This window comes from Anomaloglossus baeobatrachus, chromosome 11, assembly GCF_048569485.1.
Source record: "Anomaloglossus baeobatrachus isolate aAnoBae1 chromosome 11, aAnoBae1.hap1, whole genome shotgun sequence".
NCBI lineage: Eukaryota > Metazoa > Chordata > Amphibia > Anura > Aromobatidae > Anomaloglossus > Anomaloglossus baeobatrachus.
In genome coordinates, this window is record NC_134363.1 from 160,645,995 (window position 1) to 160,662,842 (window position 16,848).

At 41.5% G+C, this 16,848-nt stretch overlaps 1 protein-coding gene across 11 annotated transcripts in view; it reads left to right on the top strand.

Annotated features, from left to right (window-relative positions):
- AGRN (agrin) overlaps window positions 1-16,848 on the top strand; it is a 670,274-nt gene that overhangs the window by 5,295 nt on the left and 648,131 nt on the right. The gene's annotated exons all lie outside the window — the stretch shown is intronic.

Here is a 16,848-nt window from a genome sequence, read left to right on the forward strand (position 1 = left end):
CTTGAATTTTTCAACCTTTTCCCACATTTCAGGCTTCAAACATAAAGATAAAAATTTTAATGTTTTGGTGAAGAATCAACAAGTGGGACACAATTGAGAAGTTGAACAAAATGTATTGCTTATTTTATGCTTTAAAAAAAAAACAACTGAAAAGTGGGGCATGCAATATTATTCGTCCCCTTTACTTTCAATGCAGCAAACTCACTCCAGAAGTTCATTGAGAATCTCTGAACGATCCAATGTTGTCCAAAATGACTGATGATAAATATAAGCCACCTGTGTGTAATCAAGTGCTTTGTGATAGTCTCAGTGTTCTGCTTAAAGCGCATATTGCATCATGAAGTCCAAGGAACACAACAGGCAGGTCCGTGATACTGTTGTGGAGAAGTGTAAAGCTGGATTTGGTTACAAAAAGATTTTCAAAACTTTAAACATCCCAAGGAGCACTGTGCAAGTGATCATATTGAAATGGAAGGAGTATCGTACCATTGCAAATCTACCAAGACCTGGCCGTCTATCCAAACTTTCATCTCAAACAAGGAGAAGACTGATCAGAGATGCAGCCAAGAGGCCCCTGATCACTCTAGATAAACTGCAGAGATCTACAGCTGAGGTGGGAGAGTCTGTCCATAGAACAACAATCAGTCGTACAGTACACAAATCTGGCCTTTATGGAAGAGTGGCAAGGAAAAAGCAATTTCTTAAAAATATTCATAAAAAGTGTCGTTTAAAGTTTGCCACAAGCCACACCAAAAGTGGAAGAAGGTGCTCTGGTCAAATGACACCAAAATCGAACTATTTGGGCACAATGCCAAACAATATATTTGGCGTAAAAGCAACACAGCTCATCACCCTGAACACACCATCCCCACTGTCAAACATGGTGGTGGCTGTATCATGGTTTGGGCCCTCTTTTCTTGATGGATGAAGCCAAATACAGGGCCATTCTTGAAGAAAACCTGTTAGGGGTACTTTGCACGCTGCGACATCGCAAGCCGATGCTGCGATGTCGAGCGCGATAGTCCTCGCCCCCGTCGCAGCAGCGATATCTTGTGATAGCTGCCGTAGCGAACATTATCGCTACGGCAGCTTCACACGCACTCACCTGTCCTGTGACGTCACTCTGGCCGGCGACCCGCCTCCTTCCTCCTTCCTAAGGGGGCGGGTCGTGGGGCGTCACAGCGACGTCACACGGCAGGCGGCCAATAGCAGCGGAGGGGCGGAGATGAGCAGGATGTAAACATCCCACCCACCTCCTTCCTTTTCATAGCACCCGGGACGCAGTTAAGGTGGTGTTCCTCGCTCCTGCGGCTTTACACACAGCGATGTGTGCTGCCACAGGAACGAGGAACTACATCGTACCTGTCGCTGCACCGGCATTATGGAAATGTCGGAGAATATACCGATGATACGATAACGATGCTTTTGCGCTCGTTCATCATATCGAAAAGGTTTTACACACTATGACATCGCAAGTGACGCCGGATGTGCGTCACTTTCGATTTGACCCCACCGACATCGCACCTGCGATGTTGTAGTGCGCAAAGCCGGCCTTAGAGTCTGCAAAAGACCTGACACTGTGATGGACATTTGTCTTCCAAAAAGACAATGATCCCAAACATAAAGCAAAGTCTACAATGGAATACTTCACAAATAATCGTATCCAGGTATTAGAATGACCAAGTCACAGTCCAGACCTGAATCCAATCGAGAATCTTCGGAAAGAGCTGAAAACTGCTGTTCACAAACGCTCTCCATCCATCCTCACTCAGCTCGAGCTATTTGTAAAGGAAGAATGGGCAATAATTTCAGTCTCTCGATGCGCAAAACTCAGAGACATACCTCAAACTACAAAGTATTAACTTAAAAGGGACGAATAATATTGCACGCCCCACTTTTCAGGTTTTTTTTCTTGTTTTTTTTTAAGTTTAAAATAAGCAATAAATTTTATTCAAATTCACAATTGTGTCCCACTTGTTGATTCTTCACCATAACATTACCTTTTTTATCTTTATGTTTGAAGCCTGAAATGTGGGCAAAGGTTGAAAAATTAAAGGGAGCCGAATATTTTCCCAAAGCACTGTATGTACGGTTCGTGATAGGTTCAGTTCGTTATGGGCCTGCTTTGTGTGTTACTCTGTAATCTGATGATACATCAGAATGGATAGCATACAACATTTGCTAAGCAGATACTTGACATTCCAGAGTTAAGAGAGTGGAAGTGAAAGAAAATGAAGAGTAAAGAGAATGATAGATTTAACAAAGAGTAAAGGTTAATAGACTGATGCATATTGCATTCATGGTAATTCTAGGTAGGCAGCTGTAGTGTGTTATGTGTCTTGTCAGTTAGTCCACACAGTCGTTAGTCAGTTGAACAAAGAAAGTTTGAGAGTATGGTCCTATGGAGCTGAAAGCCATGCCCACCTGTGCAGCAAATGAGCACATGAGTGAAGTGTTGCCAACAAATTTGTTCATCCCACTTGTGAGAGAGGTATTTGGCCGCATTCTGTAATCACACTGTTGAACCAGACCCTTAAGATCAGATTTCAGTTAGTTCAATAAGTCATTAAAAGGGTTATCTGGCACCGTTGACATCCACATTGGTGGAGAACATGGTGCCTATGACCTTACAACTACACATACCTGCAACAACTGTCCAAGATTGTCAGGTGTAGTACACTTTGTCCATTACTTTACGTAGGTCTCTTGTATTGACACCAATGTTAAAGTGCAGTGACACCAGATAAACTTATTAAAAAAATGGTGATTTTATGCTACCCATTATTGGGATGTAAGCCTGAGCCACAGGTACCACTTGTTGTTTATCTTGAGTTTACTTTCCAATTATTTTAATTTGCAAGTATAGGTGCAGAACAAACCTTCAGCCAAAATTCTTATATATTCAGGGGAAAATAATTTTTAGTGGTCTCTCAAAATTGAGAGATAGTACCATCACCCAATGGATATAACAGAATGGATATATAGCCGGTTCAAGAATAGATCTATACCAATTCACACACAAGGAGAACCAGGAAAACAATGTGATTAAAACGTTAATCTTTATTGAAACAAATTGTATCATGGGGGCGTGGCCTGATGAAGGCTAGTGCCGAAACGTGCGTAGGCAGGACCTGGCGCCATTTCTGCAGTGAGTAAGGTGATCTCCGGTCTTTAATGTTTATCTCATGATCTGCCACTTTGGGTTTGTCCTCTGGCCACAGGGTCTTATACCTTGACTTTATCTATCTGTGGTTCCTGGTATTACTTATCCCACTTTAGGCTTTTTGATTGATATTACTATGGCCGGACACCTGTTGCTCACCACCTTGGTACGCCACCTTGTGCACTGTCCTATTATGACACCCTGTTTTTATTACAATTTGTTTCAATAAAGATTAAAGTATAGGTGCAGGTAGGCAGTCGGAGGTCAGTCATGTGCTGCACCCATGGCTGAGCCACAGGTTTGTCCGAGTGAATGACGGCTTCTATTCAGAAAACGTCCTGTTTATAGTGAGCTACACAATTTCTGTAGTACAAGGTGGCTGCAAAGGACACCCAGATCAGACTTGTACCAATTAGCACAGGTACCCACTGCTGCTCAGTAGGTGTCCCTTTTTGTTTGGCCGTATATTGCATAGTTTTTATATCAATGTATCTAAAAATGACCCTCGCAAATAGTGAGAAAGATCCCTCTACCAGTGGGGGTCAAAGCGACATAAAATAGACTGATTAATTTTAAAAGAAAATACTTTCTTAAATAGATTAAAAGTAGTAACCTCTACAGTAATTTTGATATATAAAGTGCATTAACAGACAGGGTTTCCTTATAAGAAGGCAATAGAGGGTATAATTTGTAATCAAGGATCATACAGATAACAAATTACCAAAAATAGCTAATGTCCTGAGAATAGACAGAAACCAGTGTGTTGTAGTTGTAAATAAGATTCAAACAATTACAAAATTGTGTATAAATTAGGCAATATTTAAAATCGTAATAATTCATGCATAAAAGGCCATGCACTAGCATTGTAGTGAAGTACTCAGCATGATAGTTGCTAAATACGTATAAATAAGACGTGTGATGCTGATTAGGAACCAACAGTGGTAACAATGGCAATAATCAAATATAGGATGTATAGATGTTACCTGGTATTTGGCCAATTAGTCCCGTATGCCTCCGTTCCTGATGCGCGTTTCGTCACGTGTGACTTCCTCAGGGAGTGTGGATGACGTTTTTCCAAGGCACAATATACTTGGTTAATTAAGTCTTTATATTAATATTTATGTGCATGTACCCAAATAACACATAGATTGGGAGTCCCGAGGAGACGTGTACTAATTAATGGGGAGTTTTTGTATATTGTTACTGATCATGTGTGTGATGGCTCATTTAGACGTGCTGACGGCTACCATTAAATTATCGCTGATTGACTACATGAAAGCCGATCAGTGGCTGTTTAATGGCCTGGTTATACAGCTGACATGCGGTCTATGTGCACAGAATGGTCATTAATACAATGATTCTGTGCCCATAGAGTATTCTGTTCTCGGCAGCACAATTTGGTCAATGTGCTGCCTAAAAATCATTGCACATGATGGATACGTTTGTTTTTGCTCATTTGACAGGTGTTTGCCAGTTTTAGACTGACCAATAGTTGTTCCTAAAAATGCTCATTCCTCTTATTATTGGCTCATCCTTATGGGAGATAACTATAGGTGCTGCCAGTGGTGTAATTTTGAAGCTCATAGGCTCCAATGCAAAAGTTCTAATGGCCCCCCAATTATTGAAAGTCTTTAATAGCATTAGTCTTTTTATATAGGCCAAATGGAGTGTTTGGGGACCCTAGGACTGCAGGGCCTGGGTGCAATTGCAGCCTCTGCACCTATTGTAGTTATGCCCCTGGGAGTAGCTGAGATTGCACTTGCTGCCAGCTCTAGGTACCAGTCAGAGCCATGATAATTCTACCATATGACACCTGTGCTTTACATGTGAAACTTGGGGAAGCCAAGTGCAGATTTCCATTTTATACCTAACTGTATCCTAACAGCTAATTTATGAATGGATTCTGAGTAAGCTTGTGTTTATTCTCTGTTAAATAAACTTTTACCAAACTTACCCTGTATCTCATGTGTATTAGAGCAGAGAGAGGAAACAACACACACAGGGCTGTCTGTGCAGATACTCATCATACCGAGTCACAGAAGGTGAAAAAGCTTTTTGTGCCTGTTCTTCAGCTGCGTACTGTTTGCCTAAAGCATCTCTTTTTATTATCCAGCACAAATAGACTGGAGAACAGAAATGACCCAGAACAGTAGTAAAGACCTCAATACACATTAGAGAAAAAGTCTGTAATGTGTATAGGAGCCTCTAAACTATTCTCTCACAGTTGATCTCGGGGGAAAAAAAAAAGGATCGGACATGTTGAGTTTCATCCCAGATCCTTTTGTTCCCAGGAAAGATAACCCTCAGCCGAGTCAGTGATTGAAAAATAATAATATTTATTCACTTATATAGCGCTATTAATTCCGCAGCACTTTACATACATTGGCAACTCTGTGTCCATTGGGGCTCACAATTTAAATTCCCAATCTGTATGTCTTTGGAGTGATGGAGGAAACTAGAGATCCTTGAGGAAACCCACACAAACATGGGGACTACTGACTACAGAATAAAATAAATTGTCGATTTATTTAAAGTCAGTATCCATCGAGATTAGTTTTCGATGAGACTTTTTGCAAAGTTGCTTCATAAACTCCTTGCAGATGTGCTTGGTGGGATTTGAACCCAAGACCCCAGCGCTGCAAGACTACAGTGTTAAAGGGAACCTGTCATCAGAAATTTTGCACTAAACCTAAAAGATTCCCTCTCTGCAGCTCCTGGGCTGCATTCTAGCAATGTTCCTGTTGTTCTTGTGCCCCCTTTCTGACCAAAATAAAGACTTTATAAAGTGGTACCTTTTTGTATTCAGATCTTGATAATGGTACACGGGGGCGGGCTCTCTGGTGGTCGTTAGTCTGCCTCCCTGTCGCTTTAGGCCGTCCCCCATCGCGCAATTTCAAAGAGGTGACGTGAGGTAAGCTGGCTAGCGCTTGCGCAGAACGGGTGAGGCGGTGGTGGAAGCGTGTGCACGAGATTATGGTCGGGTACTTGCTGATGAAAATCACAGCGCCGCCCATAATCTCGCGCTTGCGCAACACGTCACCAGCGGTCACACTGCACATTGCAGTCCCGCGAGAGTGGCACGGCGCATGCACGAGATTATGGCCGCCCATAATCTCGTGCATGCGCCGTGCCACTCTCGCGGGACTGTGCAATGTGCACAGTATGACCGCTGGGGATGTGTTGCGCATGCGCGAGATTATGGGCGGCGCTGTGACTTTCATCAGCAAGTACCCACCCATAATCTCGTGGTCGCGCTTTCACCGCCGCCTCCACCGTTCTGCGCAAGCGCTGGCCAGCTTACCTCACGTCACCTCTTTGCAATTGCGCGATGGGGGACGGCCTAAAGCGATAGGGAGGCAGACTAACGGCCACCAGAGAGCCCGCCCCCGTGTACCATTATCAAGATCTGAATACAAAAAGGTACCACTTTATAAAGTCTTTATTTTGGTCAGAAAGGGGCCCAAGAACAACAGGAACATTGCTAGAATGCAGCCCAGGAGCGGCAGAGGGGGAATCTTTTAGGTTTAGTGCAAAATTTCTGATGACAGGTTCCCTTTAATATACCGTATTTTTCGGACCATAAGACGCACTTTTTTTCCTCCAAATTTGGGAGGAAAGTGTGGGGTGCGTCTTATGGTCTGAAGCTGCGGGGTAGGGAACTGTGGGGAGTCAGCGCTATGCAGTGGGATCACAGGAGGCAGGGAGGGTCGCTGCTGCAGGAAGCCGGCTGCTGGAGAAACCACGTGTGCCCGCTGCTTAAAGTCAGTGAATATTCATTAGCTGCTCCCCGCCCACCTCTCTCTGCAGTCAGCGGGGGTGAGGAGCAGCTAATGAAAACGTGTTTAATGTAAACAGCGGTCACACGTGGGAGCTCCAGACGCCGGCTTCCTGCAGAGGCTGGGGAGACTGTGTGTCCGCTGTGTAGGAGGAAGGAGCAGGGGGACGCTGCAGTCATGTATGGCCCGGGGGGAAGTGCAGATCACTGCAGTGTCCGGGCCAGAGCACGGCATACCTTCACAGCACAGCCGCAGTCTCTGTGCTGAGGGCTCAAATTATTTTCACTTTGCTCCTGCTGCCTCTGCACTAGAAACAGTCTCCCGTAGTTGACAAGGACCTACAGTGATGTAATGCAGAGGGGTGGAAAAGAGCAGCACAGAACAGCACAGTGCCCGCCTCTTCATTACACCACTGCAGGTCCTTCAGATATGTGAGACTTTGTTTGTAATGCCAGGACCAAACTGAAGCATGGTGAGCAGCACATCAGTAAAAGTAAGGCAATAAATAATATATAAAGGCATTACTGTACACCTGGATGGGGTTGGATCATATACATATACACATATACATACATTATATATATATATATGTATATATGTATATCTTTACACACACACACACACACACACTATATAACTATATACACACAGACACACACATTATACACACACACACGCACACACTATAACTATACACACACACACACACACATTATACACACACACACACACACACACAATCCAGATTGGAGAATCACACACACAATGATGGGGAACATACATATTCCACGATGGGGGCCACATATACAAGGTACCCAGAAAGGAGGATATAAGGACAGAATTTGGGGATATTATTACCTCAGTAACACTGTGAGCATTAAAATAACAGTGTGTCATGACCACATTCTTTTACTTTAATTTTATTTTTTCCTCCTCTAAAACAAGGGTGCGTCTTATAGTCCGAAAAATACGGTAAATGATCCTACATAATTAGCCCCCAACATTTCTATGTAATCGTAAAAACAAATTGTAAATAATCTTGAATAAGGTACAGAAGCAGAGATATATTTTGCTTAATCATACTCAAATTTAGTCAATCCCAATCACAGATCTGTACAATGGAGAACATTTACTGTGAGAGAAACAATTTAAAGACCAAAAATAAATGAAACCATCACAAAAAAAACACATCTTTAAAGGCTATCTATCAGCAGGCATTTTCTGCCTATTTGAGAGCAGCATGAGATCCTGATTCCAGCGATGTATTACTTAGTTTCATGGGTGGATCAGTTGTGCTAAAATCCCCATTTTCTCTGCTGCAAATCTAGCAGATAATAGATAGTTTATACAGAAAGCTGCCAATCAGTGGGTTACACAGAGCAGTTGACTAGTAGACACAAGACATCTAGTCCTGTAATTATAATCTCTTGCTGATAAAACACTGATTTTATTGAAATAGCAACACAAAGTATATTAAGGGACACATCGTTGGCATTAGGGTCTCTGCATTTATCACATGCTGCCCTAGGATAACATAGCAAAAAACTGCTGATAGGTTCCCAATAATTTGCTCTTTAATTGTTGCCCTTATGGCGCCCAAAAGATTTATTGCCAATCTTTCATAGGTTTTTCAGTACCCGCATTAGACAGCAAAAAAGCCCTCTTCTGAAAAAGCATCCCATTTTATTTTTTTTTTGTCAATCACAGCTCTTCTTTTACCAGTCTGAACCCTCATTATTTTCAAGTGACAAACATATTTTTACCTTAGGGCCTAGAACTTAAAAAGTTCCTCGATGATTAAGAAACAACCTAACAGTTGGATAAGAAATGGTAAATTGGTGATATGATTCCAAGAATGTTTGGCTATATAACTAGAAAATCAGGGGCAAACCTTGGGGGACCACAATGATTTGTCATATTGGTTTGTCAGCTAGCTTGATTTGACTAAAGTGTCTAAATGGGTGAAAAATCAAGGAGAAAGCCATTTGTCTCTTCCGAAAATTACCAATCATGTAAATCAATTTTTTGTGTTTTAAAGGGAATTTGATTCCAGGTTTTTGCTCCTCCATATCTAGAGACAAAGACCCTGATTCCAGCGATGTGTCACTTACTGAGCTGTTTGCTGTCATTTTGATAAAATTAATGTTTTCTCTGCTGCAGATCTAGCCGTTATACAGAGCTCATGAATATGCTGGACTACCTGCAGCGTGCCAAGTAGTCCCGTAATGATAATCTTGTTCTGATTTAAATGGCGATTTTATCAAAACTACACTAAGCAGCCCGGTAAGTGACACCTCGCTGGAATCAGAGCCTCTGCCCTCACGTTATGCTGCTCTCAGATTAGGTGGCAAAAACCTGGTGCCAGATTCCTTTTTAAAAGTTTTTTTTTTTTTTTTTTTTTTTTTTTTTTTTTTTTTTTTTTTTTTTTTTTTTTTTTTTTTTTTTTTAAACGGATATGCTGCATGGGCTATGGGAATGTGAGACAATCGCTAGGTTCTGGAACCAAGTCAGACTATTTGCCCAGTCAACATGGGGAATTTTCAGCAAACTAGACTTAATGGTGTGGATTTTCCACTCCTTTGAGGGAGGAGTAGGAGGAGGACCGAGCACGCAGGAAAAGAGGAAATACGCAATAATGCATGACATAGCCATGATAGCTAAGCGTTGCATCTTAAAACACTGGATTCAAAGGGAGGGCCCATCCATAAAGGAGGTTGTGGGCGAACTACACAACCTTCTGAAGTGGGAAAAACTAGAAGCGGAGAGGGATAAAGATGGGTTGACAGCCAAGTTTTTTGTGAGATGGAGACATTTTATTGAAAGCCAATTCACACAGGGAGAAATAATTAACCTGATGGCACCTTTTGTTCACTCGGAGTGGTATATCCTGAGCGATATCCAGGACAGCCTGGGTAAACTGAGAATCACCTAGGAGGGGGCTCTGGCGGGAGGGGGAGACGAGACGGTTGGGAATACCAAGACACGCTAGCAAAATTGAAATCATTCAGGGACGACACAGAGATTTAACGAATTGTATTGCATATGTTATATTATATTTCATTACCTATGTTTTGGTTTAATGTTACTGTATACTATCTTAAATCGAACAGCAACATGGAACTCCAAATTGGGGTATCACCCACCTCTATGTCACATTTTGTCAGACGAATGTTCTTCTTTTGCAATGATACTTGTCATGTTTTTACAAATTTGAAAAATCAATAAAAAACGTTTTGGAAAAAAAAAAAAAAGTTTTTTTTTAATTTTGCCAATTTTTTTTTAAGTATTAAAATTTGTATTTAAAAAAAAAAAAAAAAGGAATTTTCAAAATTTCACATTGGCCACTGGGGCTATTTCAGACTGACATCCTGTTCTTTACAAAAGACTTTTCATAAGTCTCATTATTGTCACAGGCAATGACTGGTAAAAGCTCTTTATGCAGCTGATAACAAAGTATCCACCATTCACTATGATGTCACAGCTCACATTGCTCCTTTTCCTTCACAGTGACCTTTGCACACGCTCATTAAATGCTTCAATACTAAAGATAGGGCCTGAGTCAGTCTATTCATGCATACCTGCTTGTGATTTTACTGAAATGGGAAGTAACCTGCAACCAGCGTGAATGGTGCAAGATTTCTATTTTTTTTTCTTTAATACAGATTGGGAGATGGAAAAAAAAGCATGTCTTTTTTAAAAAAATCTATTTAACATAAAAACCTGTTTAAATAGTGAGATCATTTTCTATTGGTAGCTTCCACTTAAGTTACAATGATAGGTAATGGATGAGGAAACTTAGGGGAAATTCTTTGCTTCACAATGCAGTTATTATAGTTTCACATGTGAAAGAGAATACAAGTTAGAGTAGAGCGTTTTTGTTTTTTCTTTGTTAATTTTTTTTGTTGTTGCATTTTTCAAGGTCTTTTACTAAAGTTGAGAAAGTATAATTCAGTGAAAGGCTGTGGAGGTCATTTCTACCAGGCAGGCAGATCACAAAACACTGTTTACAGAGTGCAAACATTAGCTCAGTGATGTATGCATTAGGACTGTGATCTTTTGTGGAATCCACCAACATTTATAGAAGAAAATTGACGACCCCCTCATCACCTTTTTTTTTGCAAAATACACTTTGATCTGCTTAACAGAGCCTGCATTTATTTGTAAGGTTTCTAAGATCTTTGCACTAACTCTATCCTGGGTATAAAAATGAGAGCATTTGTCTAAACCTAGGTTCCCTTTTTATTCTAAGTTAAGTTTTATATGTTGCTTTAACAGATTAAAATCATGTTATTGTAATGTTCATTAATCTTTCATCATCAGGAATTCTTAAAGAAAATGTACAGAAATTTTATTTTTTTATACATCAGTGCATCCCAGTTCTTTAGTTGAAAGGGGACTTACATTTTGTTTCCACTTTGTTTGTATTGCTTGCAATAATATAAAAAGTACATAAGAATCAACTAATGGACTTAAAGGGGTACCTGCTCATTTAAACAAGTTCTGCTCATTTACAGGGGTATCTCCTCATTTAAAGGGAACCTGTCACCAGATTTAGCGACTATAAGCTGCGGCCACCACCAGTGGGCTCTTATATACAGCATTGTAACATGCTGTATATAAGAGCCCAGGCCGCTGTGTAAAGCATAAATGACTTTATAATACCTAAGGGGCGGTGCGGTGCAGACTGGTCGAATGGGTGTCTCCGTTCTCTGGTACCAGTGCCTCCTCTTTTGGCCATCTTTATCCTTCTAAAGCCTAGGTGCATGACGCGTTCTATGTTATCCACACTAGCCAGCATTGAGGTCCTGCGCAAGTGCACTACAATACTTTGATCTGCCCTGCTCAGGGCAGATCAAAGTGCGCCTGCGCAGGACCTCAATGCTGGCTAGTGTGGATGACGTAGGATGCGTCATGCACCAAGGCATCTGAAGAAGTAGGACAAAGATGGCTGAAAGAGAAGGCACAGGACCCAGAGAACGGAGACAACCATCCGACCAGTCTGCACCGCACCGACTGTTTAGGTGAGTGTTATAAAGTGATAATATATACAGCATGCTAGAATGCTGTATATGAGTCCACTGGTGGTTGCTGCAGCTTATAGTCACCAAATCTGGTGACAGGTTCCCTTTAAATGAGCAGAACCTCTTTAAATGAGGAGATACCCCTTTATTACCGTTTATCTGGTAATCTGTTAATCCATAATCTGGTAACAGGTTCCCTCTAAAGAGTTTCTGCTCATTTAAAGGGGTATCTGCTCTTTTTAAATTTTACAAGGGGTTAAATATGAAACAACTGATAGAAAGAAACATAGAATGCCTTAGGGTACCTTCACACTTAGCGATGCAGCAGCGATCCGACCAGCGATCTGACCTGGTCAGGATCGCTGCTGCATCGCTACATGGTCGCTGGTGAGCTGTCAAACAGGCAGATCTCACCAGCGACCACTGAACAGCCCCCAGCCAGCAGCGACGTGCAAGCGACGCTGCGCTTGCATGGAGCCGCCGACTGGAAGCTGCGGAGACTGGTAACTAAGGTAAACATCGGGTATGGTTACCCGATGTTTACATTAGTTACCAGTGCTGTGTGCAGAGAGCAGGGAGCCGCGCACACTGAGCGCTGGCTCCTTGCTCTCCTAGCTGCATTACACATCGGGTTAATTAACCCGATGTGTAATGCAGCTACATGTGCAGAGAGCAGGGAGCCGCGCACACTGCTTAGCACTGGCTCCTTGCTCTCCTAGCTGCTGTACACATCGGGTTAATTAACCCGATGTGTACAGCAGCTACATGTGCAGAGAGCCGGAGCCGGCAGCACAGGCAGCGTGAGAGCTGCGGAGGCTGGTAACTAAGGTAAATATCGGGTAACCACCTTGGTTACCCGATGTTTATCTTGGTTACAAGCTTACCTCAGCTGTCAGACGCCGGCTCCTGCTCCCTGCTCGCTTCATTTGTCGCTCTCTCGCTGTCACACACAGCGATCTGTGTGTCACAGCGGGAGAGCGGCTTTGAAGAAAACGAACCAGGGCTGTGTGTAACGAGCAGCGATCTCGCAGCAGGGGCCAGATCGCTGCTCAGTGTCACACACAGCGAGATCGCTAATGAGGTCACTGCTGCGTCACAAAAAGCGTGACTCAGCAGCGATCTCGGCAGCGAGCTCGCTGTGTGTGAAGCACCCCTTACTTGTCACTAGAATTCATTACATCCCAACTATCAATGATCCGACAACAATGGCTGTAAGGTCAAAGGACTTGTCATCACTTTTAGTCCAACAGAGGCCGTCAGAGCAATGACGCTGGAGCGTGGGCCAATTCTGATGTTCATTACAGCTTTCCATACACACGCACTAGTCTATTTGCAAAGAAGAGGGTCAAGTTGAGTTACAACTGACTACAGAATGAAATAAATTGTCGATTTTATTTACTGTCAGTATCCATCGAGATTAGTTTTCGATGAGACTTTTTGCAAAGTTGCTTCATCTTATTACTTTAGATGTCAAATATGACAAAGGCCTATAAAACCTTAGCCCCCTTCTTTACCCAATGATTCTTCGTTTTTGCCTCCCTTTCTTCCAAGAGCCATAACTTTTATTTTTCCGTCAATATATCCATATGAGGGATTTATTTTTTTTTGTGGGATGAGTTGTACTTTTGAATGACACCATTCATTCTGCCCCATAGTGTACGGGAAAAAGAGAAATAAATTCCAAGTATGGTGAAATTGCACAAAAAGTGCAATTTCACAATAGTTTTTGGGGTTTTTTAATTACCATGTTCCTGTATAGTAAAACTAACCTGGCATTCCCCAGATCAGTACAAGTACGTAGCTACAAAACGTATAGTTTTGTTTTGTTTTTTTAATTGGTGAAAAAATTCAGAAATTTGTCCAAAAAAGAATTGTGTGTTTGGTGCCATTTTTCGAGACCCGCAGTGTTCTCAGTTTAGAGGATTTGGGGCTTAGTGATGGCTTATTTTTTGCATCCTGACCTGACATCACCACCATTTTTGGGTACATGCAATGTTTTGGTCACCTGTTACTTCATTTTATTGCAGGGACCCCCCAAAAACGTAATTTCTGGTGTTTTGATTTATTTTTCTCGTCACTCTCGTTACCGATCAGATACATTTATTTTATATTTTGATAGATTGGGCATTTCTGTACTCAGCAATACCAACTATGTGCATTTTTTTTGTTTTTTGCAATTGTTTTATTTTCAAGGGGGGTGATTTGAACTTTTTTTAATATTGTGAAATACGTTTTTTTACATTTTTTTGTTTTTACTAAACTTGAAGGTGCGATCATCTGATCGCTTATACTGTACAGAGCAGAAATCACTATCTCCTATGAATGGTAGTGCTCAGCTGGTGTTCACAGGAACTACATCATGACAGTGACAGGGGTCATCAGATAACAGCGTGCTGTCATAACAACCCCTCAGCCCCCATCATCAACACATGGGGCCACCAATGGTAGCGGGGAATGACGCGCTCTCTGCTGGCGCTTGTTAAATCCCACTGCCAGAGATTGACAATGGGATTTAACAAGTTAACAGGTGCAATTCGATTTCTGTTCCACCCTTGCCTGTTAGAGCCATATATAGGCTGATCAGATCAGCCGACATGCTGGGAAACACGTGATCGCTGCATGAGCCCACATCAAAGGAAAGTACACAACCTATGACATACTAGTACATCATAGGTTGTGAAGGGGTTAAAAAAACATTCATAAGCAGTCTGGAAGGTTTGTTATCCTTTGTTATTTATCCATTATTATCTTTTATTATTTATATTGTTTTTTTGCCCGTTTTCTTACACCACTTAATTCTTCTTCAGTCTGTATGCTGTCTGAATCAAACTCCAAGTATAACTTTATAAATAAGAAATGCTCACAGCCTCAGAGGACAGAACTTCACAATCCTGTGTCCTTGGCCTAGAAACGAGGGAAGGCCAGATACATTTATCTAACCTGACTAGATCACGATTATAATAAATGGGCTGTTTTACAGTATTACTGCTCTGACTTGCCATTAAAATGGACTAGAGGCAGTTCTGAGCTATGTGTCTTGTGCAGTGATCTTTCATCAGAAAGTTGCCAAAATTGATTGAAGTTGTTTTGCCACCGTATACACCCACAGCTAACATTGTAGGAAGTGTGTGACTCTTCTGAACTCTGTATACCTGCCCTGATTCTAGGATTGCTGTGAAGTGGTAGATACTTTTCTGCTTTTGTTTGTTCTGTTTGTTTGAGTATTGTGTTACCTAATAGATCTTACCATAGAAGACTTGTGTGTATTTAGTGCTTTTTAGAATTATATATATGTAAGTAGAATCTGAAGTTATCTACACTTCCTCTTCCTAACAAACAAGATACTTTCAATCTTTAGGGGCAATTTATTTTTTTACTTCCAGTACTGTGCAAAAGATTTAGGAGGGTGTGAAAACATTGTTGCAAAGTAAGAAGGGTTTCAAAAATAAAAGTGTTAATAATTTATTTTTATCTATTAACAAAATGCAAATTGAATGAACAAAAGAGAAATATAAATCACTTCAATATTTGGTAACCTCCTTTTGCCTCCGTCAGTTCTTGTAACTTGTAACATATACGCAGTTTATATAGGAACTCGGCTGGAGATTGTTCCAAACATGTTGGGGACCTGACCACAGATCTTCTGTGGATAAGGCTTGTAAAGATCATTCTGTCTCTTCATGTAATTCCACAGAGAGTCAATGATGATGAGATCTGGGCTCCATGGGAGCCAAATCATCACTTACAGGATTCCTTATTTTTTACATTGAAGCTAGTTCTATTGCCTTTATGTTTGGGATCATTTTACTGCTCAGAATAAGTTTTGGAGCCATTCAGACACCTCCCTTATAATGCATGATGGATAGAGTTGAGCGAGTACCTTACTATTTTTTACTTGCTATACGCATAACGAGTGCTGCCTAATACTTGGGTATTAATTGCAAATAGTGTGTGCAATGCAAGTCAATGGGGAATACTTGCAAAGTAATGAGTAACCCAAATGCCGTAGTCTTCCTACGAGTTGCGAATAATGCAGAATTCCGGTTACTCTTAAATTTCTAGTTTTTACCGATTGACTTGCATTGCACACGCTATTCGGAATGAATACGCGAGTATTAGACAGTACTCGTTATGAGTATAGCGAGTACGAATAGCTAGGTATTCGCTCAACTCTAATGATGGATAATTATCTGTCTGAAGCAGCCAAAATGAGCAATGCGTATGCGCAAGACTTCCAGGAGCTGGCGATGACACTGGCTCATGGAAATCATGTTATCCCTCCCACTGGAACGTCATAACGTGGAAAGAGTGCCGACTAGTCTGGGGAACTAATGCCCCTGAAAGCTAGTGAAACTGGTTAGGGACTGAATTTAAGTATACAGCTCTGATTGCTGCTAGCTTGGAGGGCATAGTGGACCTGACAGGTTCCCTTTAAAAACACCAGTATCCTGTCTGAATTCCCAACCTTATTTGCTGCAATTCAGTCCCAAACTTGCAAAGATCCTCCTTTATGCTCCACAGTTCCTGTAGATAATCATTGTTGTGTCACTCTCAAGCTCTTTGGTGACAAAATTCCTTTTCTTACAGCCAAATATTTCACATTTTCATTCATTGGTCCAGAATACCTGTCACTATTTGCCTGCATCCCAGTTTCTATGTTTTTGAACATAGTGAAGTCACTTGACCTTGCTTCCATATAGAAGTTATGGCTTTTTGGCTGCAATTCTTCCATGAAGACCAGTTCCAGCCAGACTTTTCTAAACAATAGATGGATTTAGCAGAGTTCCACTGGTTGCTGCCAGTTGTGAGCTCATGGCACTGCTGGGCATCTTCAGATTTTGGCGGTAAGCATGATGTACCTTATGTCTACTGCACTAAATTTTCCTGG